The 24,278-nt window shown below is 44.5% G+C and overlaps 1 protein-coding gene across 6 annotated transcripts in view; it reads left to right on the top strand.

The window, feature by feature from the left end:
- Positions 1-24,278, top strand: part of MAPKAPK3 (MAPK activated protein kinase 3) — a 125,454-nt gene that overhangs the window by 86,131 nt on the left and 15,045 nt on the right. The gene's annotated exons all lie outside the window — the stretch shown is intronic.

The raw sequence follows: 24,278 nt of genomic DNA on the forward strand, positions 1-24,278 counted from the left end.
CACCTGTGTAAGATCTCAGAATAAATGTCTTCTCATGGTAGCTTGTGCCAGTTAGATTTCAACAGAAAACAGAGATTATGTTCCTGCTGGGATAAATTCATGGGAAGCATAAGGAAGGAAGATGTCACCGTCATTGGGAGCAAGAGCCAGTGTGAATTTAAGAGAGTTAATAGATTAATCTCTTGCATATAAGGACTGTCCTGTTTTAACCTCTTCACTGTATGCAGTGAAAAAAGTTACAATCATTGGCATACTTACATATCATGCCACATTCTGCATCCCTCAATGCTTTTGCAGTTGCTGTTTGCCTGACCCTCTAAAAGTTCCCATTTCTCCTAAGGTGTGCACATATTTCCTTGGTTTGGAGTTTTTCCATGGCAAAACGTGTCTTTAGAACACCAGACTTTAGGCTGGTGTGTGATGTTCTGCTGGCAGCAGCACAGAGGTGTCCAGAGGAGCCGGTGGGACTCTGTGTGGCTCTTGTGGTGTCAGCAGACACGGTGACATCCATGGAAGGGGAAGTGGCAGAGATGTGGCCGGTGCTGGAGAGTGGAGGAGCCGCTTAATTAATTGGAAAACCGTGAGAAGGTCTTTCCGTCCTCCCCACTGAAAGCTGGTGTGGTCTGTGTGGATTAGGGTGTATAAACTGCACAGATTGGGGTATTTTACACAGACTTCCTAAGTACTTAAGATGATTCAAAGCTCCGTAAATGAGATTAAGCTGTAACGCTCCAGCATTTTAATACCTCGGGAGTGAAGGGGGAGACAAGTCTTGCTGAGCATGTAAATCATGCCTGGCCTCCTAGTTCCTGAATCTTTGTGATACCTGGCATTTTGCACTGGGGCTTTCGTGGCCTGTTTTAAGAGAAAAAAACAAATATTAAATTTGTGTAAAATTAATTTTTCCTCCAGAAAACTCTGCTTGCTGAATTTACTTTCAAGGCCTCCAAACAAACCCCCCTGGGTGTGCCATCTTTATGAGTAATTTCAGATGGTCTGGCTAAGGAGCCCATCTTATTAAAGTTGTGCTGTTCACAGATCTTAAGTCTTGCCAGTTTTAAACTCTTGGCTCTTCTCCATGGGCTTTTTCCCAGGATTTTTTTTTTTTTTCTGGAATACTGTCTTAAGTACATTGGCATTCCAAGTAACAGGCCCTAAGGCAGCTTCTGGGATTTGAGTCAGCGAGGGCCGAGGACAGATTTATTGAGCCCATTGTACGGGGAGAAATCAGGAAAAAAATTTGTTTATGGTTTTCTTTGGGCAGCATTTGTGAACTGCTGCCCAAGGAAGGGCAGGGTGTGGAGTGCCTGGTGCTCCTCAGCCCCGGAGCTTTGTGGTGTGGTGGAGTTTTGGCTGGCGTGTTCTGCCCAGGTGTGACTCAGCCCTGGGCCTCGGGAAAGCTCTCGAGTGGTGATCTGTACCAGCAGTTGGCTTCTGTTGTACTGTGGGGTGGGGTTGGGCTTCATTTTGTATTCAGAGGAGAGCAGTTAAAAACTGGATAGGGAGCAGCTGCCTTGCACACCTGTGTTCTTCAGGGGACTCCTTAGCAGTGGATCTACCATGTATTTCAGGGATGAAGTGTCCTTAAAATCCATTTGCAGTGTCCAAGGCCTGGCATTTGGCACTGTCTGCCATAGCTCCCAGCGTGCTCCTGGCCTGTTGTTCTAACAGTGAGAAATCCTATCCTTTTCTTGCTTAATTTTTAAGCAAAAATGTATTTATTTTTCGTGTAGGGGATTAATTTCCCTCAGGGCCTTGTTGCATTTTCCCACGTGTTGCTTTTAGTCAATGTGGCTTTGTCAAAAGCAGTCTGGTTGCCACAGCAACGAGTTGTCGGCACCAAGGATGTCAGAGCTCCAAGGTAGGGAGGGGACGGGGCTGCATTTCTGGCTCAGCTGCCGTGCCACGGTACCGGCCCTTGCTGCAGCCACACTACAGCACAACGTCCCCATTGTCTTCCTGAAGAGTAAAAGCCTTTCATTTTGTTCTACTCTTCCCTTTCCAATCAATTTACAGTCAAAATTTGACACTTGGGAGGGTGACGGGGCTTGATGGTTCCTTGATGCTTAGAAGCTTCCTGTTCTTTCAGGCCCCCTCTCTGTTCTAAGGGCACTGCTCTGTCCTCTGGTTTTTAAAGAGCTTTTCTGTGGGCAGAATAGCCCCTGCACACATGCAGACCCCGCAGCAGTTAAGTTTGAGATAAAGGGGAGCAGAGCACTGTTCTTTCTGCCCCATGTCCAGTGCCTGCCTGTGAATGATGACCCGAAAAATGATCGGTGCTTTCACCTTGCCCAGTAATGTGAAACCGGCTCCAACGAAACCTGCCTGGCTGGGTTTTCAGAGGCACCCGCCCCCTTAGGGTGGGAACTAAGTGTTCCTCCTATTGACCTTGGAAATTTGCATTATTTAAAAGGATTTTCTGATACTCTGTGAAATTCATTGCCCCGGAGCTCAGAGGTGCTGATGCTTCTCGGAGCATTTCAGGTGTGAAGAACCCCCCGTATTTTCTATATACTGTACAAATTTGGCTGTGATCTTCTAGATCCTGTAGTTACAACTGATAATTACAAAACTGTCAGGATAAATAATGAAACCTTTTGAGCTTCAGAAGGCATCTTATTGCTTCTCTTGTGTTGAGGGCTCTGCTGTTGCAGGGGTAAAAGATCCTGCTGTCTAAGGAGGGGCAGGTGGAGCTCTGCAGGTGGCTGTAGCCCTGGGTAATGTCCATCCCTTGCACAATAGTTCCACCTAAGGGTGTGTCTTCCTGGGCAAGTTCTTCTTGTCTAAACTGGGGTGTAAACATAAAGTGAAACGGATTTTTCGCAACAGCTGTTCATATTTAGATCCCTTTTTCTTTTCCCTCTTATGAAGGGCAGGGCAGGAAGGCGTTTTGTGGGACTTGGCCCATGGAAATGCAAACAGTGTGATGTAATTGAAACTTCTTTCCAGGCACACTCTGCTGCTTATTTTCACCTTTAATATGAATTATGGTGAAAATCAACTGCTAAAGACAGTTAAAACAAGAAGCTGAAATGTTAGAGGCATAGTTAATGCTTTCAACTGACTCTAATACAGGATTAAATCATGCACCCCAATGCAGATATGGTTTTAATTCAATTTTTGGATGTCTGTCAATGAATTCTAAAAACTAAGCTTTGTATCTGTAACTTGGAATAGAATCACAAACCACTTTTGGTAGCTGGTTGTATTCTTACTCTTTATTCCAGTCACTCTCTTAACAAGTATCTGGCTCTGCATTGGAGTTTATGGTACACAACTCATACTTGAAAAAGGTCAAAATATGTCCATAGCTGTCTTGTCTACTGGATTTAGGTGCTTTTCCAGGTTTATCATGTTTAGTTGTGTGGGTTTTCAGTTGACTTTCTTTCTGTTTGGAAACCTACAAAGCAGCATCTCAAGACTGCCCCAGAGTGCAGGGACACAGCCTGCCAAGGTGAGGGTGGTACATGGGGAAAGGTCAATTAATTTAAAAATGCTCTCAGTTCTGCTAAATTGGCATCAACTGGAATTTTCCTCCAGTCTCTCAGTGCTGTAATAACTTTCTCCTGGTGCTGAGATGCTGTGATTAAAGGCCTCCTGAAGCTGGAAGGAGTGTGAGAGTGACTTTCACTTCCACTTGCATTCCAAAAGGCTGCTTGCCAGGATGGCTCTGCTGTGGCAGGTGTGGCTGCCTTGGCCTGGGCTGGGCCTGTTTGCCTGTTACTGTTGAAAAATGGAACTTGACTCTCAAGATATACCAAAGCTGACCTCTTGCTGCAGTAGAGAAGAGGAGAAAACAGCCACATACATTATTGATAAAATACTTTATACTAGAGCAATTAATTCTGAGTCTTCCCCGCCTCCCTGCTGTCTGAATCACTGTTGTGGAGGTGTGAGGGAGGGTGAATGACTGCAGGGTTGTGTGTTTGTGCACAAAAGCCAAGTTTCCCAGGGGAAATATGGAAAAAGTTCTCACAAGTGTTGGTTCAATAAAACATCCAACACAGCAATAGTAATTTATTATTAAACAGTTCTTGGTATTTGTGGCAGGCTTCATTTTTGGCATTTGCGTGGGACTGCTGAGTTTTAAAACTAAGGCAGGAGTTTGCCTGTATCCTCCAAGGCAGGGAGCATCACAGGAGGGCAGTTCTGCAGGAGAATGGTTTGAGCTGGGAGCCTGGGCAGGCAGGGGAGGAATCAGTGTGTCCCAGTCCTCTGACAGTGGAATGGGAAAGCTCAGTGTGGATTTTCTCCCATGTCACCTTTGCCATCTATCCGAGCATGAGGAGATTGGTGCTCTCTGTTTTTGTTTATGTAAACCCTCTAAACTCCAACAGGTGAGCCCTGCAGTGTGCTGGGACTTTGTGTTATGTGCTGGATAACTGTGTTCTGACACAGGTCGTGCATGTTCCATGTGCTCCTTGTCTCTTTTCTTGAGGATGCTGTGACTCCTCAGACCAAAATGGTAATTTCTGCCTTTTAAACTTGATCTTCTGACCTGCAAGTTAAAATAAGAGTGACTTGGTAGGGGAAGGTGCTGTTAATGCTCCTGCTAGTCACCAACTTCTGGTGTGCACAACATACCACCTACAGCACCGAGGCTGATGGTTTATATTAAAATGAATAACGTTGCTCTGGTTTATATTAAAACCAAATAATGTTAATGTGTCCCATCTTCTTTTGGTTTCCTGCTGTATAGGGGATTACCAGGAGACAACTGCATATCATTCCTCCTTCTTGTGCACAGGAGCATTAAATGCTCTTTGGCTGACATTAGTGCTGTTCATGTATTATTAATATAAATTAAGGTTCTGGTTTATGTCAATTCTTACTGCCCAAAGGTTCCTCACCTTCTCTGAAGAACAGTATCTTTCAAAGCTCCTAAGTCCATCAGGTTTCCTTATAAAAGAGCTCACCAGAATAGAGCTTCCTCAATTTAAACTATTAAACTTGAAACCATTCAAAGGAGGAACGACTTTCCTAATGCAGTGACCCTCCTGAGAAAGCAGGCTGCATGGAGTTGTCTTAAGCAATCTGTTCAAGCCTCCAAATAATACTTAAACTTTATTTAAAATGTGAATTAACTTTAATCTCAATAATTTACCCTTTCATAACACATGTACTCTAAATCTGCAAGTTATTCATCAAAATGCCTCCTACCTGTGGGCAGTGGCAATCTTTAGATTCCTGTGCCCATTCTGCTTCATGGTCATTCAGAAACCTTGGCTCATGTTTGCATCCACACAGAGCTTTGGTGTCGCTGCTTCAAAACTCGGGAGGGCTTTCTCTTTTTTTTCCTGTTTGCTTTTAAAAAATGGGTTACTTAAATTTATGAACCATTTTCCTAAACAAATCAGTAGAATCCTGTGCACATTCTGAGTGTCAGAGTGTATTGGTCACTAATTAGTGCCCCTGAGACATGAGGAGCAATGATCTCTTCTGACCAGTTAGTGGTTCATAGCTGACTGCTTGCTCTGCAGGGAGTATTTCCAGGGAGCCCAGGATGGGTATTCCTGGGAACTCTGACATCCTCCTCCATGCTTGGGAGAACTTCATCTGCAAATACTCTTGATTCTGTGCTTTCATTCAGTTTATTCCACGATTTTTAACTTTTTTTCTTCTGTGTAATCAGAGCAGAAGTTGATTCCCTTCTCTCCCGCCCCCGCCTTTTTCTGCTACTCATTCTCTGGAAGGATTACATTTTAACTGCTAAATGTCAGTAAATGTCAATTTTTGCTTCCACCCCAAAACCTCCATTTTATTATTAAAAATTATATGATGGGAAAGTAATCTGTGAGACATCACTCTGCATTTTTTCCCTTTTTCTTCTCTCAGATTCACTTAATATTCAGTAAATAGAAACTGCACTTCTGAAGTGTGATTAAATTTGCTGTTAATTTTTGCCAAATGACTAAATTTGGAGTTTTCAGTATCTAATTTTTCATTTAATAAGTCACACATTGGAGAAGAAAAAAATTAAACTGCTTTAAAAATAAAACAAGAATTTGCATTTGAACTTTTTCTGAGGCCAGGTAGAAGTGTATTATCTCTCTACTATGCTTTATTTTTATACAGTTCTTATACTCCCCAATTAGTTAGGTTTTTCCCCGAATTTTGTTTTATTTTTACTAGTTATATAGAAATGTAAGCTCTGGTATATTATGTGCATGTTTCTTGTTTTCTGAAATCTTGGAGCTTGTTAGCTCAAAATAAAATACATTGGTTTGCCCTTTTTTTCATGTTTGTATATATCTTTGTGTGAGAACATGAGAGCCAAAATTTGTATTATTGAGAAAAAAAGGAACAAATAAACATTAATTACTGGGAACTGTAGCCCACTAGAGGCTTGTTAGCAGCGGCAAATGTACAGCAAACCCAAACTTGTAGGATGAGTAACTCAAACAAAAATGTTCGATTCCTTTCTGCCTTTTTCCTGAAAAGTCTGTTGGAGTTTGGCTTGAATTAGGAGTTTAGTTTTGGACTTGTATTTGTTTTCTTACTGACTGTGGCAGTAGAAGTCAGTAAGCATTGCCATTTTCAGGAGGTACACAGGCGTACACACATTCTGTAAATCAAGGCTATAGGATTGAGTGGTCCCAGCACAGATGGCTCAGTGCTGCTGCTCTTTGCTGACTGTGCTGCCCCTGTGCCTCTGGCCCTGCAGTCACCCAAGTGTCTCTCAGTTAACACTGTCCCATGAGGTGTGTGTTCCTACTTCAACACTGACATTATAATTACATCTTAAAATCTGCTGAACGTGTGAGGAGAAAAATTTGGATATATGAGGCTTTTAAACTCAGCAGAATATACCAAAGTTTGCCTCGTGGTTTTGTTCAAGTGCTCCTGTGGAAGACTTGGAGGAGCTGTGAGGTGTGTTCAGCCAGTCCTTCTGCTCTTTGGCCAAAGTACTTTTTCCGTGCAGTTGTTATTTTCCCTGCAATTTCAAAGGCTTGGAGAGCAGTGGGAAGTGTTCCAATGCTCTCCACTAATCTGAGTTTTCCTTACTCCATGGTCAGGTCAGTCTTCCAGGATGGTGCCTCCATTACCACCTCCCAAGCAGCTTCTCTGGTGAGGTGACCCGAGTACAAGGGTGAGAGCAGGTGAGCTGGTAAGGGTGATATGGGGTGATGAGCCCTCGGATGATAAGGACGTGCCCAACTCAGTCTCTAATGAGTGTTCCTCGTGAGGGGAAGCTGTGTTGGAGCAGCAGAGGGCACTTGGGTTGTTCACCTGGAGAAGAGGAGATTGAGGTCAGACCTCATTGGAGTCTTCAATATCCTCACAAGGGGCTGTGGAGGGGCAAGTACCGATCTCTTCACTCTTTTGTGACCAGTGATGGGACCTGAGGGAATGGCCTGAAGCTGAGCTGGGAGGTTTAGGTTGGATCTCAGGGAAAGGTTCTTCCCCAGAGGCTGGTTGGGCACAGCTCCGAGGCTGCCAGAGCTCAGGGAGCGTTTGGACAACGCTCTGAGGGACAGGGGGGGACTGTTGGGGTGTCTGTGCAGGGCCAGGAGTTGCACTCCATGATCCTTCTGGATGCCCTCCAGCTCAGGCTGTTCTGTGATTCTCTGAGGGCTGTGACCCGACACTGAGTGCAGGGATCAGTGGCTGCAATGTCAGCTGAGCTCACAGCACCCCCTCAGTGCAGGCAGGAGGGCTCTGTGTCTGTGGTGGCAGACTGAAAACATGAGCCAGCTGTGGGCACGGCCTTCCTGGCTGCTCCAGGAGCTGCTCCTGCACATCAGACATCAGCCCCTTCCCCTTTCTTGCTGCTGCTGTTGAATTGTTTCTCTCTGCTGGAGTGAGAGACACGAGTATTATCAAAGCTTAGTGCAGAGCCATCTAAATACTCTTGGACTTCTTTAGTTTGACTGTGTTTATTTAAAATACTTTTCTGGTGTTAAGAGATAATGTATTGTTAATTGCCCCAAAACTCAGGAAGTGTGAAATAAATATCTTCTAACTTCATCCATTCTGTTGTTAGTTCGAGATGGGAGAACAGGAGGCAGCAAATTACTTACCCACAGACTTTGTACCACAAAGAAATAAGGCATGCAATGATCTACTGTAGCCCAATAGAACTGAGGAAACAACATATAAGTATGCTGGGGTTGAAAGACATGGAAGTAATGACCCTTGCTGAAAGTGGAGAGCAGTCGGATAAATGAGTATAAGAATTATTGATTTTATGATTTTAATTAAAATAAAACAAAATCAGATGGTAGAAAATTACATTTTTTAAAAAATAGCAGTGTAGTGGCACAATTTTGTGTAGTATAATGGTGAAATGAAGATAATGCTTAGTTTTGATTATTGGGTTGAGCAGACATTAATAAAGCTGGCAAGTCTTATATTCAAGTCTTTGGTTCTTTACTACACCAGAAAAATTAGGCTGAATTTAAGCAAAGCAAATGAAGTTGCAGTAGAAGATGCTGAGGGTTGTATTAAGTCATTGATTGCTCTGTTTTTGTAAATGATTTTCAAGCAGAAGTATGAGGGACAGTTTAATAACAGTGAAGTCATCAATACAGTGTTACAAAACCCAAACAGAGGACAGGTGGCTCTCCAGAAGATGTGAGGAGCAGGCACAAGTGAAATACTGAGCATGGTGCAGCCTGATACTTGAGTACAAGTTTATTCCTTCTGGGGGTTAATTAATGACAGCACAGGGCATTAAAGGAGTTTCTGTGGAGAGCCTCAGTTATTTTTGGGGCATCAGGGTTCGTCAGGTTGGCTACAGCAGTGCTGGGACCACTCCATCCAGTGTGGGTGGAGCTGCCACCTGCAGCCTGCACATTCCAGCTCTGAGTGACAGATACTGCCTGTCAAGGAAGACTGGGAACATCCACTACCTGAATTGTTCCAGGAGGATATCCTTCTGGATAATGGGTGTTTGCAGGGGTGAGCAATGATGAAAGCTGGATGTATGGGCTTTGCAGACAGCATCAGGAAAAGGCATCTCAGATAAAATACTGATGACTTTTCTGATGTAACGAGCTTCTGGGGCAGGATCAGAGTTCAGTGTGGAAAGAAACAAAAATAACCACCAAAGTCATTATCCTTGCTCAGGAAAATATTTGTGAGTTAAGAGAGAGGTTTATCTTGTGAAGATACCAGTTCTGTGACTAATGTGATAAATGTCATGTAAAGAGAAAAAAACAGACATCAGGAAAAATGATGCTGTTGTGAGGTAAGTGCTGTGAGTGCTCTTTCCAGGGAACTCCACTGTGCCTCTGGAAAGAGGCAGAATTGGGCTGGACAAAGCTCTTGGCTTCCAGGTGGGATTGCCTTGATCTACATGGCCTTGCTCATCTTAATATTCTGACACACTTGAAGGATGTTTTTTCCTTTGCTGAACAGAAAAAATTTGCATGAGTTGTCTGGGCAGAAATTTCTCAACCTTTTCAAGTTACAAGTAGAGGAAAAAGTTGCTTTGCCTACATAAAATATAAACAAAGTGATTTGCCTGTTACTTAGATTTGAAGTTTATTGGGGGGTGAATTTTATTCCAGTATTATCTTGCCCTGTCACCCTTAAAATCAGGATCCCAGGTTCTAAATCTGCAGTGGTCAGTAGAGATGGGTTTGGTTCTAATCTGCCTTTCCCAAAGGTGCATTTGTGCAGTGGTATTTCCTGGAGATTGAATCCCTGTGCTCCTGCAATCTCTGCAGGTAAGTCCTGAGGGATGGTGGGATCAAGATGCTTAAGGGGATTTGTTATTTTCAGAGTTGTTTCGCTGTTCCTAAAAAAAAATATACAGTCCCATGCCACAAAAACTAGACAGTCTCTCCCACATACTCAAAACTCCTTCATAAAATAGCAGTTTTGGGGTGGTAAACTGAGCATTCAGATGAGTAAAGGCAGGATCCATGCTGTATTTATACTTTTGACTATCTTGCACTCTGTTTTCTATCACACTTGAGGCTTTTTTGGTGCACAGGCAAAACTATTGGAGTGTTAAATGATTGATTTCAGTAGCTGGTTTCACTGTCATTGTTCAGCATATGGATGAGATTTCTTTATTTCAGGTTAGCTTAGACCTACTCCAAAAACAGGTTATTTTTTTTTCCTCCTGGTTGTGCTTTGAGTTTTCACTCCAATGGCTGGATCACTCTTATATTCACAACACTGCTTTAAGAAAAGTTTGTATTGTCCCTGTTTCATGGATGGGGAGCAGAAGAATAGGGTAAACTTCTAAAAGTATCCACTGAATTTTGTGAGCTCCATTTGGTGTATTTTGGATGAGGGTGGCTTGTTTTTTCATTCCCCCTGCAGTGTCTTGGGTTGCAGATTGCACTTTAACTCAAGTCAAGCTGTGTTCCAGCTGGGAGTGCCCAGGACTTTTGCAAATGAGGCTGCAGCCCAGGCTCCTGGGAAATGAGGAACAGGCAATTAGAGACTACCTGTGTGGCTCAGTTGACTTCCTGAACTTTGCAACAGACTTCAGGAAGGGACAAGAGCAGAATCCAGATTTTTGAGAGTAGCATCAGCTGTGGTTAAACCACCAGATGCTGCTTTCTCATGTGGCACTTCCCAGCATCTGTGTGAAATGAAGAGAAGGGAGAGGCTGCAGACAGCAGTTCCTGTCACTGCATCCCAGCTTGGTTCAGGTTGTACCCTGGGGTAAGGATGAGGCTGAAGAGGGAGGGAATAGTGTATAATAATATTAGCAATATTCAGGTTACTGAAGCACCTTAATCCTGGAATTCACTAATGTTAGAAGGGCAATTTTAATCATATTATGAAATCTGTATTTTGGTTTTGGTAATTATCACAAAGGCCTGTTGATAGCAATTACATTAATAGTTCTTTTTTTTTCTGCAACATTTTATTTAGTATGTATTTATTGAGATGGTATTAAATGGTTCAGAGAAAACAATTTAGAGAAACAACAGAACTGGTGAAATTGCTGAGTTATGCTGTGTGAACAATTTATATTATTAGGATTTATTGCAGTTTCTGTGTTGAAGATGCCAAATAATTTATGCCAAAAACACCCCATTGCAGTAAAACTTAAGAAAGTGACATCCAGAGACAGTTCTTGTCCCAAAAGAGGTGTGTGTGACCAGAAAAAGATCTGAGATTCCTGAGTCTGATCTAAATGGCAAGAGCATTTTTTGACCAAGCCATAGCAGTTCATGGGTTGCCTGTTTGTAAGTAATTTATTCTGTCAGAAAGTCCCTGGTGTAACCTTACAGCAATTCCAGGGCCATGAGCTGCAGAAAGCCTGGAGTCCATGCCACATGTGAAGTCTGTGTCACACAACAGCCTTTGAGGAACACTGCCCAGAAATCCTGTGTTGGGAGGGTTGTTGTTACTTCTGTCAGTCACTTGCAAGAAAGTCTCACTCTTATTCCTCTGCTTCTCTGAAGCCTTTCCACTGACCCTAAAACCTGGGTCTTGTCTGCTTTACTGCTGATTGATTTATTTTTCAGTCAAGAACATGCAGAGGATTCAGTTTTCATTTCTTCATCTTGTTTTACGAAGTTACCTCGCTTGCCCAGACTGGATCAGAACTTCAGGGTTTCGAAGTGCCAGGCATTTCCTCTTCCAGGTGCTTCTGTGTGTGTGTGTGGAACACACTGGAAGTTGTCCTGGTGGGAAAATAAGCCCTGCAGGCTGTGTTGTCCCTTCAGTGGTGTGGCACTGACAGCTGTGTCACAGAGTGTTCATGTATCTGAAAAGTTCAAACATTGCTTGGAGCATTTGAACTGGCCAGCCTGTGTGCTCTGAGCAAGGAAGAGAATCCTTATGTGGGGTTTAGTGGGAGAGATGGGAGGCTCCACAGGACTGGGACAGAGGGAGGGAAGACATGGGATTGTGCATGTGATATCTGCTTTCTTTGGTGTGTTATATTGGCAGGACTACACAGTGAGCTGCTGTGTTAACTTTGCCCAGGTAATAAAAAGTCAGAGACAGGATAACTGAGCTAAAGGTACAGTAAATAATGAACATGCACTGAACACAATAGATTATTGATGATAAGAAAATCTGTGGCAACAGTATTTACAGGCTAACAGCAGGGAGATCAGCAAAGATAGGCTGAGGAATGTGACTCTTGACTGGATGTCCTGAATTTTGGGACAGGTGACAACAAATGTGTTCTGGAAGGTTTGCACAGTCACAGGAGATGATGTTATCAGATGTGGCCTAGATGAAATCTGGACTGAGAAGTACTGCAAGAATGTATAACACTGTAGAGTATTTATAAATCTGTAGTCTTTAAATTTGAGAGTGTCTTTGCAGAATGCAACCTTTAAATTTCACCTTTAAAGTGTCAGAGAGCACTGGGATTTAAATATCTTTCTCTCTTTGGCTTTTGTCAGATATTTGATGGGCTTTGTACCTTTTGCAAGGTACATAAGAGAACTTTGTGACTGTATCTGGGAGAACAAAGCTATTGCAAGTACTGCAAAACAACCAGGGATTCAAGGCCAAGGCCTGCAGGTTGTCAAGCAGAACAGAGCTCAAAGGTGGGGAGCATTTATTTACAAAGTTCCAAAGACATGGACGCTGTGCAGCTTTAAAAATTGCTGTCAGACCTTTTTTTGGGCAGAGAAAGAGGTGGGTTATAGGTTGTGGCTAAATGTCACAATTTCCTTTTCCAGCCATGTCTAAAGGAGGACAGCAGGCTCTGCTGCTCACTTCACTTGATTCACATTCTCAGATTGGTTTGACTCCATCTCTCTCAAACAGCAAGATAATTTTTCTTTCTGATGCAGGGGCTGAATGACCCTGTATTGGAGCTTGCCTTGGTAAGCATGTGGCAGAGTTAAGTCCCAAGTTCTTGTGGTTTTTTCGCCTGAGGCTCACAGGGATACCTGGGTGGAACAGGTATTTCTGTGCCAGTCCCTCGGGCAATGAGCAGTGGTGTTTTTCCAGCAGGGGCAGTGCATATTCTAGAAGGTGAGAGCAGCTCTGGCCTGGCATCCCCTGACACCCTGTGAGAGTCCTGCTGTGCAGCTCTCTGGCTCTGCCAGCTGTCAGGAAACTTGTCTTCTGTTCTCATCTGAACCCCCTCGTGCTGCCTGCAATGAATCCATGTATCCCTGAGGAGGTTTTCTTGCTAAGGCTCACCTTTCCTTCTGTTTTGTGATAGTTGTTCTTAGAAATATCTCCCTTAAAACTGAGCAGGAAATGGTATTTTGACTGCGTGAAAACTTTATCAAATACAAAAATTTGTATTCCACAGATTTAGAAACACCTAGAAGTGTTTTGTTTTAAAACTCCTCATGAGAAATGAGAATAACCATAGCCATCCCAAAACAGACAGTGGTTCCCCTCAGCTGGGGTCTGAGAAATTCAGGGCTATCCCTGCTTTGCCAACTTGTGTTTCAGGGATGGGAACTGGGAGATGTAGCACACTGTAGGCATGCAAGGAATTCCCTGTAAGAGCTGGAAGGACTCAGGTAGTGAAGTGGAAGATCTAATTCAATCAGAGCAAGGATCTGGAATTGGATTTCTGCACCCAGACTTGATAAACAATTAGGCTGTTGGTTGTCTGGTATGTAAATTCAGGGTCTCTTGGTGGTTTTGAGTGGCAGTTCTGTCCAGGACCTGTCAATGCTTACTGCTAATCTGCAGTGCATATTTTCATGTGGAAACTTCTAGTTTTGACTAAAATAGTTTTGATCTTGCAGCTGGAAATACAGCTAGTGATAGATAATTATGAATTCTGGCAGAGCACCCCCCATGTTCAAAATAGTTTAGAATAGTCACTGCTGAGAAGAAACTGAGCCTTCAGGAACGTTGAGGTTTAATGCATCAAGGTTTGAAAAATGTCTCCAGATCCTGCCATGGTTGGTATCATCATTTTGTATTAAGAAGTGTTTTGAAATGGGTCACATTTGAGCTGGTTGAGCTCTCAGTGCAGAGTTGTGTGATGAGAACAGTGTATCACTGTCCTGATGTTCTTTCACTGGACCTTCAGGGGTTCTCCTCCCTCACCCAAGCAGCAGTGGGAGTCGAGGAGCCTGTGGAGGCAGGGATGCTGGGATGCTCTTCAGAGCTGGGCTGCTACTGGTTGTGAGCAGCCCTTAGAACTTCCATTAGTGACTAATGGGGGGCAGGAGGGTCCAAAGTGTGTCTGTGAACTTGGACAAATAACCCCCTCCCTTGGTTATCAAGTGCTGAAGACAAACCAAGAGATGGTTTCTAAAGGTTTTCAAAGCAGCCACTGCTTGGCAAAGTGTTATATTGCCATATGTAAATAAACACATGAGCATTTTTGGTCATAGGAGAGGGATTAACCCATGGAAGTTGAAATTCCCACCACCTGACAGGTCCTGGACAAAATCCTGCATATTAAGCAGGTATCATCCGGGTCTTATGGGGGGTGGCATGATGTTCAAAGTGTGAATTTCCCTCATCCCTCCAGTCTCCACTTGGGGATCTGTCTTCCTGACTGGAGCATGATGGCTGAGTGCCTTCTCCCCTTGCCACTGCCTGCTGGGGAGAGTTCACTCAGCTCTGCTGAGGGCCCAGCAGCTGCACACCCAGACAATCTGTTTCTCTGTTAACATGGCTTTAGTGTGGGGATGTTTTCCTGGTTCCCTGGTGTGTCATGTCTAGGGGAATGATCCTGGCTGGCACATTGCTGCTGGGAAATCACCCCCTCAGAACTCATTAACGCTTTCGTGGGGCAGCTGTTTGCACGGTTCTGATGTTAGTTGGAGACAGGCAGGTGGCTTCTGAGTCCCTTTTCTCTGTTGCCCCAGGTTTCTCACTCCCTCCTCCCCCTTCCTCAAGCCCAGACTTCCCTCTTTCAGGAACACTGACTTGTGGAAGTGAGCCAACGTTGCAGTGTACCACAAGCAGATACTGCTGCAGGGAGGGGGGGAAGGAACTGTCCAGTGCCTTAAGAAAGGGAAATGGATCTTTGCTTCGGCTTGGAAAGATGAAAAGGGTTTAATTCCTGGAATGGTTTTTGTTTTTCATCAGTGCTTTTGCTCCATCTCCTTTTTCTGACCCCTGTGCAGTCCTCAGCATGGTACTGCTTTAGTCAGGACATCAAAACATCAGACTTCCAAATATTCCTGGGATCCTCCTCCTCTTCCTTTTGCATGTACAGTCATGAGGCAGCCAAGACAAGGCAGGAGCAGAGGAAATTATTCAGAAATGTAAAGGAAATGCTTTTGATTTTGTCTCCAGGGAGTGAGTGCTGGGACAGGCAGGGTGGGAGCCTGGATGGGGCTGGGCAAATCCCAGGTTTGGATGAAGGGGAGCTGTGGGTCAGGAGGGGTTTAGATTAGAAGGATGGGGCGTTTGCCTGGCGAGGGGATCTTGATTAAAGTTGGCTTGCAGGATGTTAAAGGTTCCTGAAAGGAACAGAGAAGGACTGTCAGGCTGTGTAAGAACTGGCAGCTCCCAGCTGTGTTCTAGGAAGTGTGTGTTTTCCAGCCTCGTGGATATTAAAGAGCACTCAGTCAAGTCGTGAGTGCTGTGAGGCATCAGCTGCTCCAGGAGTGTGCTCTGGGCTTGGGAGACAAGTCCCATTTCTGATTGCTGGATTCTGCTGCCATTGTGGAAGCAGAGCTGTAGCCTGGGGTGGCTGAGCCAGCACACCCAGCAAAATCAGTCAGTGAGGATTGCAAAATGAATAAGTTTTACTACTCTGTCACCTGCTTATGTTGATTTTATCTGTTGAATTCCCCCTTCCCCCAGCATATTTTTTCTTTCCTCTCCTATGTAATAGTTTAGTTGGCTATAGAATGTATATTCAGACAAAATAAGGACAAGAAGTCTGGGGAGAACAATCTACTTTTTCTCTCAATGGCTTCCCTTGCATTTCTAGCCTGTGCCGAATGCTGCAATAGTTCTGTTTCTGTTCACAGTCACACTGTTCTCTGTCGTGTCTTTGCTGGACACAATAAGCAGTTCCAGGGATCTTCATACCTGATGGACCTTTAAAGTTCCATCCACAGAGCTACCTACAGAGCTGTGACTTAGAAACAGATACAGATCTTTGCTTGAGAATGTCAGTGGCAGAGCTTGCACAAACCTCAGTGCTGGGATTTGAACAAACCAGAGCAGTGATTTGAAGCCCTGGGGGAATCTTAAAGATTGCTGAGGGTTTTAAGGCTTTGTTTGATTTTTGAAGACAAGTCAAGTTCCCACAGGTGACAGCTTTTAGGATTGAATGTTTGCCATTCCGCTGGCCCCAGTCACTCCAGTTAAAGATTCCCAGGAACTGGGTCAATGCTCAGTATCTTTTCCATGAGAGACGTGAGGCGCAGTTGCTGTCAGTGCCACTGACATCAGGAATTCAGCAAACCTCCCCTTAAGGTAGTGAGCCCCATGGAATGGAGAGTTCTTTGTTTATTTCTGGTCTCTTGTGTTTGGATGATTTAGGAATCCTTGAGACAAAGATTGCAGCAGGAGAGAGACACTGCTTGGTGATGAGACAGGAGGCACAAAGGTGGGTGTAGGGAAGGGAGATGGCGAGGAAGAACAGCTAGAGATGGGAAAGAACTGGCCTGGGGTGGCACATTGCCAGGCTTTGCATGCACGGATGACAGCCTGAAATTCATGTGGAAGGGGATGGGGAGTCAGCTAAAAGGGAGTTTAGGTGTGTGGGCACTGGTGTGAGAGGACAAGATGTTCATTCTGAGTTCTGCTGCCAAATGGTGGGGCCGTGGAGAACAAACTGAAGGTGGGGGGGATGTTCCTTGAGGTATCAACTGGGGTGCAGAGCAGGGTGAAAGGACAGACACGTGGGAAGTGCCCTCAGCAGGAATCCAGCTGCACCCCAGAGAGCCTCTGTGTGCTGGGGAGGGATGTCAAAGCCTTCCTGGGAGTGATTTAATCTTCATGACTGTACTCACACAGGCAAGGAACACCGAGAAAGGCTGGGGGACAGCAGGGGTTCCTCTTGGAGCTACTCTTATCTGTGGTTAATGAGATTAAACAGGTTGCTAATTTCTGCTTCTGCCTTGTTCAGTATTATCACATCTGTGTTAAGGTTGATAATGTTTATTAACATGAAGGCTGGGAAAGAGAACATCAGACCTGGGTCTTCTCAGTGCTGCTTTTCTCTTCTCTGTGCCTTCTGCCCCATCGTGCTCCAGCAAAGGTGTGCCACAGGTCACCAACGTTGGTGTCCTTGTCCTGCTGTCCCACACAGCTGTACAGGTGTGGTTCATGGTTCTTAGCACTGAAATGACCATTAGAGCACTCAAACATCTATGATATTTGCTCTTTCCCCTTCTTGCTGTAGCAGATGTGTGTAGCATGCAAGGGCTGTTACTGCTGCAATAATTGCCTTGTTGAGGAATTTTGTTTCTTTTAAAGGAAAACGGGAGTGCAACACTATAACAAAAATGTCATATTATTGGGAGGATGGGAAGTTAGGGGTGTTTAAAATGGAATTTAGCAACTGTGGCTGTCAGCATTGGGAAGCGTGTGAGAGGGTCACACCCCGGCAAACACGTGTTCCATCCATTTCATGGCCATGGAAAGGCTGGTGTGGTTTTTGGAGGTATTGCTGCATCACAGTCGTTGCACAGAAGAAAGTCAAATGTAAGGAAATACAACTGGCACTTCAGAAAACAAATGGGAGAGTTTTTTGTGATGACCACAGTTCTCATGGAACTGCGTGGCTTGGTCTCAGATTGGACTCGAGGCAGCTCTGACTCCTGGAAGGCAAAATGTGTCCTTGTTGTGGGAAATTTCACTGTTACAGAATCACAGGATATTCTGAGGTAGAAGGGACCCACAAGGGTGGCAGAGTGGCAAAAGTGTTGGCTGGAGTATATATCTTCAAAGTTTTAAGCTGTCTTTTATATCTTTGATTCAAGGTGTTGCTCACCTAGAAAATCAGGCTTATAGTCCTGAATTTCTTTTAGTGTTTTATGAGTAACTAAAGTCAAAAACAGAGGGAAAGTTTGATGAGCTCAAGGTGTGAGGAAGTGCCACAGTATTTTTTACTGCTGGAATTTTCTCACACAGCAAAGTCTCACAAGCAAAGACTGTTCAAACACTGAGATGTATAAATTACTGAAGCCAAATCAACAGATTCCTTGTTATCAGAATTTATATCTCATAGCTGGCAGGAGTAAAGGTTTTGTTGAGGGTTTTTACCTCTTCTCTTTTTTTCTTGTCCCCTTTTAAAGGCAAACTTCATATCAGACACCAGAGTGTAATTACACAGTAAAAAGTGTCAGAATTTTCAGCTGGGATTTTAGATTTCCTTTGCCTTGGAAATCTAGGAAGAGTAAAAATAGTGGCAGAGCTAGAGATTATTTTATTTTAATCAGAGGTGAGTGTGTCTGGGTTCAGCAGATCTCCCCAGGTGCTGAATATTGACTGCAGGTACTGAATGCAGTTATCAGTGCTGGCTAAACAGCAGCATTTTGGGGTGGAAATTGTCATCAGGAGAAGGTAGAGAGAAGAGCTGATTTCTAGGCCTTCTTGTATAAACAAGTGTTTGAGGATATTCTTGTCTGGTAACAACATGCAAGTAGCTGTTGGTGATTTATTTTTCTTTTAAAATACACGTGCAATATTTTGAGTACAACAGAAGCTGCATGCAGCTGCTTTGTAGCCTGTCACAGCTGAGTATAACTGGCATCTTATGCTGCCAGGAAGAATTATTTTTCCCTCCACACAGCAGAACAAGCACAATATTAAATGCAAAGTAATCTTATGGTTGTAGCAAAATACATAATGTGCTTTTTATTTAAATCTTTCTGTGCTGAGTAGTGTTGAGTGTGCAGTTGCATATGTTTGTCCCTGCAGTTCAGTAGATTCATGGAAGGTTATCAGAGAACCAGGAGAGTGGCTTTTCTTTGTGGGTATTTTTGCTGATTTTTGTGCTCCCTTTTCTGTTACCCTCACGTGTGCAGGGGGATACCTTTGAAGTGTATAGTGGCCCCCAGCTTTGCCATTTCAGTTGTGTTTGCTGTATCTCCAGTAACATTTATGAACAAAGACAGCTGACCTTTGCAGAGTGAATGGCCAGTTGCACGTGCAATTAGAGCACTGATAGTGGTACATCTCATTTATTCACCTCAGGTTGTAGAGTCATACTGGGTGCCTGGTAGTGATTTGAGTACTGCTACAACAAATAAAATTCAGAACCACACCAGAGTTTATTTTTGAGAGACCTGGTTGATTCCCTGCAGGAGAGAGGCTTGGAGCAAGATGGTATTTGTGTGGTGTGCCCTCTCTAGGGATGGAGAAGCAGGAGTGAGTGAAGTTCTGCAGTGGATTTGCTGTACATCCAGCCCACAAACTCTTAGGAAAAACTCACATCTTTCTGTTCTTTGTCTGTTCTACTCTGTCTCCTGTTTTCCCTTTAAATCATGTGCTTAACAAATTCAAAGCCTTGTGTGTCAGCAGGAAGTTGGTCTCAGTGTGGCTCTGACGCCACATGCAAACAGTCCTTCCGACTGCTCTCCCTTCTCACTTGTGCTGGCCAAGGACCAAAGATCTGCTGGAGCTTTTGCCATTTCAGGGGATCAGCTGAGTGGGGACTGGAAGCCTGGAGGGAAGAGGTGGATAGAGAAGGGTCCTTCAGTGCAGGCAGTAAACCCCTGACACTCAGTGGGTTAGGAAAGATGAGATACCCCAGGCAGGAGTGTTGGAGGACTGCGCTGCTCCACTGCCGTTGCTGTTGTTGGCTTGGAGGAGGCCTCCTCTGGGACTGGCTCTTACCTGGGCACTGATGGGCATGCCAGGGAGTACCAACAGCTTGGACAGCCCTGCAGGAATTGGGATGACAGCTTGTTTGAATGAAGCCTCCAAGCAGGTTCAGTTTGGAACAGCCTGAGCTGGGTTTGAAATAAAAGCAGAAGAGTGAAAGGTTTAGAGATGACCCAGTACCTGTGCCTGCCCTGGCTTTATCCCCATTTACAGACCAATGCTTCAGTACTAAACAATTTGAGCACAAATGTGTTGTGTTCTTTATTTTAAGAACAAATGCAGTGCTTTCTCTGAGGTTTGCAGGGGTGGATTCCCCCTTGCTGGGCTGCCATTGCAGGCACAGCCGTGGTTCCTGCTGCAGCTCCCACTGGCACTGCTGCTGCATGGAGAGGGAAACCTGGAGCAGTGCAATTCCTGGAGCATTGGAACACGAAGGATGGCTTTATGCCTTATGAGGAGACCTGGGAACAGATAAAGAGTGTTAACATTGAGTTAATAGATGTAGTGCAAATAATCAGGATGTAATAAGAGACAAAATGTCTAAAGCCATAGTGATAGCTCTTTTTTCTTGTCTTTTTTTTTCCCCTCTTCTCTTTGTAGCATAGGGGAGGGGAGGGGATGAAAGAAACATTATCCAAGCCTCCTTTTGCCATCAGCCCCTCCTGAATAAAGACTGAGTGGAAGAACTGCTCTGCAGCAAATGGTGTCAGATTCTGTGCATCAGCCTGAATTCACATTCCCAGTACATTCCTTATTTGTAGGATTCAGCATTTTTGTAACAGCTGCACGCAAAGGGGAAAGAAGGCAAAAGAACCAAGACATTTAGCCACTGAGGCCTTTTCCTTCCCAGCTAGAGACATAAATAAAGCTGGATAGAAGTGTCTATATGTGAATATAGAATAAGTGCCTCAGTATTGCAGGCTGAGGACCCCTAGGACTGAAAGTTTCTGCTCTTTTAATAACGAGCAGCCTTCCTGTGGGAAAAATAGCATAGAGATTATAAAACTGATTGTGTGGTGAAGGGGAGTTCAGGCTCTGGAGTCGGTGCAAATAAGAAAGAGCTGGTTGCAGTGCCAGGTGATGCTTTAATATGGCACGTGCCATAAATGAGAACTGAGCCTGTAGCAGCTCCAATCCAAGCACAGCAACTGTTTGGAGCTAGGAAGAATTGCTGAAGTTTAAAATAAATAAAAAAGCATATGTAGAGGTCTCAGTCCCCTATGTAGGGAGCAGATAGCAGGTCTAACAGGAATCTGTGTAATCTGGCAGTGCAGGATTAAAGAGAAAGTCACTGAGAAGTGGTGGTTTCCCGTCCTTAGCCTGTTTCACACCCGTGCCCATGGATATCTTCTCTCTGAGTTGTTACAGTTTCAGAGTCTAGAAGATCACTTGCTGCTCCCTGGAGTCCTGAGGTTGTTTCCTGTATAGATCAGACCATTAAGGTATGAGGGTTCCTGCTGTCCTGCCTCGTGTACACAGCACTGAATCGATGGAAAAGCTATTAGAAGATACTGTGTCACTTTTTAGTATTTTTTTTTTTCTTTCTGTCAGGAAATTCAGCACAGGGAGAAATTTCACAGGGCTGGCCTTCCAAGCTGCAGTTTAGAATTTGCTTGGCAGACACTCACTAAACCCGAGTTAGGCCATTGCCCCAGAGGAAGAGTTCAGGCCTCCCTGCACTGCCCAGGCCCTGAATTGGCAGCACATCCTGGAGTGTGTGCTGGCATCTGCCCTGTTGTTCCTCAGGAACAGGCTGAGCACACCCCGTGGTGCAGCTCTTTCCCCTCTGCAGCTTTTTCAGATGTCGAGGAGAGTTGTGTGAATCACATCTTGTGCTTTCTCACCTTCCATCACCTCTGGTTTTGGTGACCTCCCTGTGAATAATAATACCTGTTCCATCTGCTCCTTTCAGGCAGTGGTTCAGTGATGCTGAGCTCCAGCACAACTCCAGTTTTGTGCTGTGCAGCTCCTGGTCCAAACTGTGCCTGGCCACACACGGGGGTGTCCCCTCGCTGTTGTGCAAAGGCTGCTGTGCTCTGTGTCGTCTGTCTCATGACAAATTGGGAGATGGAGCATGTTTCTTGAGGTTTTGAGTTGGGCTGGGTCGTGATCCTGCCCACAGCCTATTGTGAGACCTTTAGGGGGGTGTCTGGGGGTTCTTGTTGACAAAGCTGTTCTTCCCTCAAAGCACTGCAAAACTTGCCTGAAACTCTGGGTTCATCCACAACCTTCTGTAGAACATCAGGGAACCTGGCTGAAGTCTTAGCAAAGCTCTTGCAGCAATAGAAGCACAGCTGCTCTTCAGGCTCAGGAAGATGGCAAAATGTTTGTTTAGGTTTTTTGCAAGTTTGTGAAAATTACCCATACGTCTAAAATTTCAGTCTGTGTTTCTAAATCATCACCTAAATTTTGCAGAAATTGGTGCTTTCAACCCTACCTGGCTTTCATTTTACAAGGATCTGTGTCTCTAAGATGTCTTAAAAGGTGTAGTTATACCTTTCAGTTTTAGACTGAGAGAAGATTTAATTTATTTTTAAGGTTCAGAAGGAGAAATCCAAAGGTTAACAGTTGGCTGATGGATCGGATGTTGCTTGGTACGTGTTTCTGCTCTTTATTTTTGAATTTCCTTTTCTCTGCTTCTCCAGGTGTCATCTTGACATGAGAACATTCAATCTTGGCACTGAGGAGTGCAGAAAACTTACTTGTAGGGGTGGAGAAAAGAAGAGTTTCTTTGTGTGTATCAAAATGGTTTGTAAAAGCTCTTCAGAGAGCGAGAATTCAGTTCTGTGAGACAATTATCACAAGTACTTTGTGCAAACATAAAAACCAGCACAAGACACACAGATGATAGTGCAGTTACATTAGTAAAGAGAATGGGAATGTCTGATTAGTAGCACAGGATAGGGAAGGTTTTTGAAGTGTCCTGCTCAGCAGTGGCATTAATCCAGCAATATCCCAGCAATAAACCCTGTACATGCTTGTCTAAATGCCCTGGTTAGTCCTGAGGGTGTTTGGGCTTTGCTGGGGCACACGTAATGTAGTGAACTTTTAAAGAGACCTCTAGGCACCAGCCCAAACTGAGAAGGGCAGAGGGGAAAATGCTGATGGACAGTCCTACTGAGCTGGAACACAGTGGCTGTGAAGGAAAAGCTGCTGAATGGGCTTATGGTTGAAAGAAGTAAAGCAACTGCACTTGGACTCACTAATGGGCTTTTTGTCCAAATTGGAGCCATCTCTTTCTTTGGGAAGTTATTTGTGTTGGAAATCAGGCCATAGCCAGGCTGGAGCAGGAAGGAAGAGGCGGATGGTGATCTCAAAAGGGTGTGCTCTGGGAGCAGAATGACAGCTGTGCAAGAAGTAGGTTGGCTGCGAGGGCAATGAACTTGGCAGTGAAGCTCCTTCAGCTCCTTGCACTGCTGAAAATGTGGTGTCCTGCTGGAGCCCTGGGAGCAGAGCTGAGGGAGCCCAGAGGGTGGTCATGGTGGTGGGGCTCCTTGCCTGAGGAGCCAGCAGCCCTCCTGAGGCCACCTGTCCCCTCCTGCAACCTCTCTGTGCTTCACAGGAATACAGAAATGTGCTCTCAGCAGAGGAGTAGTTGTCAGTTGTCACCCTTTTCCTATTCCCAACCTAGAAGAGAAGCCATTGACCTTCTCTCCAGTCATTCCTGAGCACTTCCCCAGTCACATCCTGCAGTGTTACTGGGTGTGCCTTGCTGAAAGGGATGTTGAAGCAGCAAAGAGGTGTGAGCTTTTTCCCCAATGATGGAAATGGTCTGTATTGGAGTCAATAAAGAAACCAGAATTTGTGTCTTCCTTCCTGTGACCTTTGAATTGTGGGTTTCCCTGTACTGAAAGGTGCCTGTGACACCATTTATGGCTTAACTTGGCTGTTAGATGGAAAAGCAATCTCACTTTCCTGCTCTGATTCATAGGTCCCTAATGACAGGTTACTTGATAATTCTTGTTTTCAGCAATCTCCTTGCAGCTGTGTTTTGACTGGGACCTGATAGAAACACGAGTGAGAGGAGCTTCAGGCTGAGGCCTGAGAGTGCAGCAATGATACTTTTTATTTGGCTCTTTGAAAACACTTCCCCCACAGCTGTTGTAGGCCTTTTCTAACGTGAACACATCAGAGGTGATTGTCCTTTGCTTGTTTTTTATTCTGTTTCTCTGCATTTAACTGTGCTTTTTATGGTACCAGTTTTGTTTGTTCTCCATCATTACAGTGATTATTACTACAGGGCATAAAGTATGAAACTCGGATCACAGCCATGTTGTGTAGGAGCAACATAAATGTGCAGTAAAGAGAGTCTCTGTCACAAAGTGTTAGTGGTGTCTGGAGAGATGAGGCAGAGAAGAACAGGCACAATGCAGCAACGTGCTCCTATTGCACAAAAACTCAGCTGTGGAGTCTGGGACAGAGCAGTCCCTCAAACAGGGAGGGACACGTTTGGTTGCAGGACCAGGAAAGATGAGCTCTTACCCCCTTCTAGAGATTAGTGCCTTTAAAATAAACTGACCTTGCATGTGACAGAGAAAGTTCAAGCATCCAGTAGTCAAAGGTCACTTTCTGACCCCGATGGGTCAGAAATTTAAGAAGGGCATTCAGAGTCAGTGTAAAAGTCCTCATTGTTTCAA

Source organism: Pseudopipra pipra, chromosome 11 (genome assembly GCF_036250125.1).
Source record: "Pseudopipra pipra isolate bDixPip1 chromosome 11, bDixPip1.hap1, whole genome shotgun sequence".
Taxonomy (NCBI): domain Eukaryota; kingdom Metazoa; phylum Chordata; class Aves; order Passeriformes; family Pipridae; genus Pseudopipra; species Pseudopipra pipra.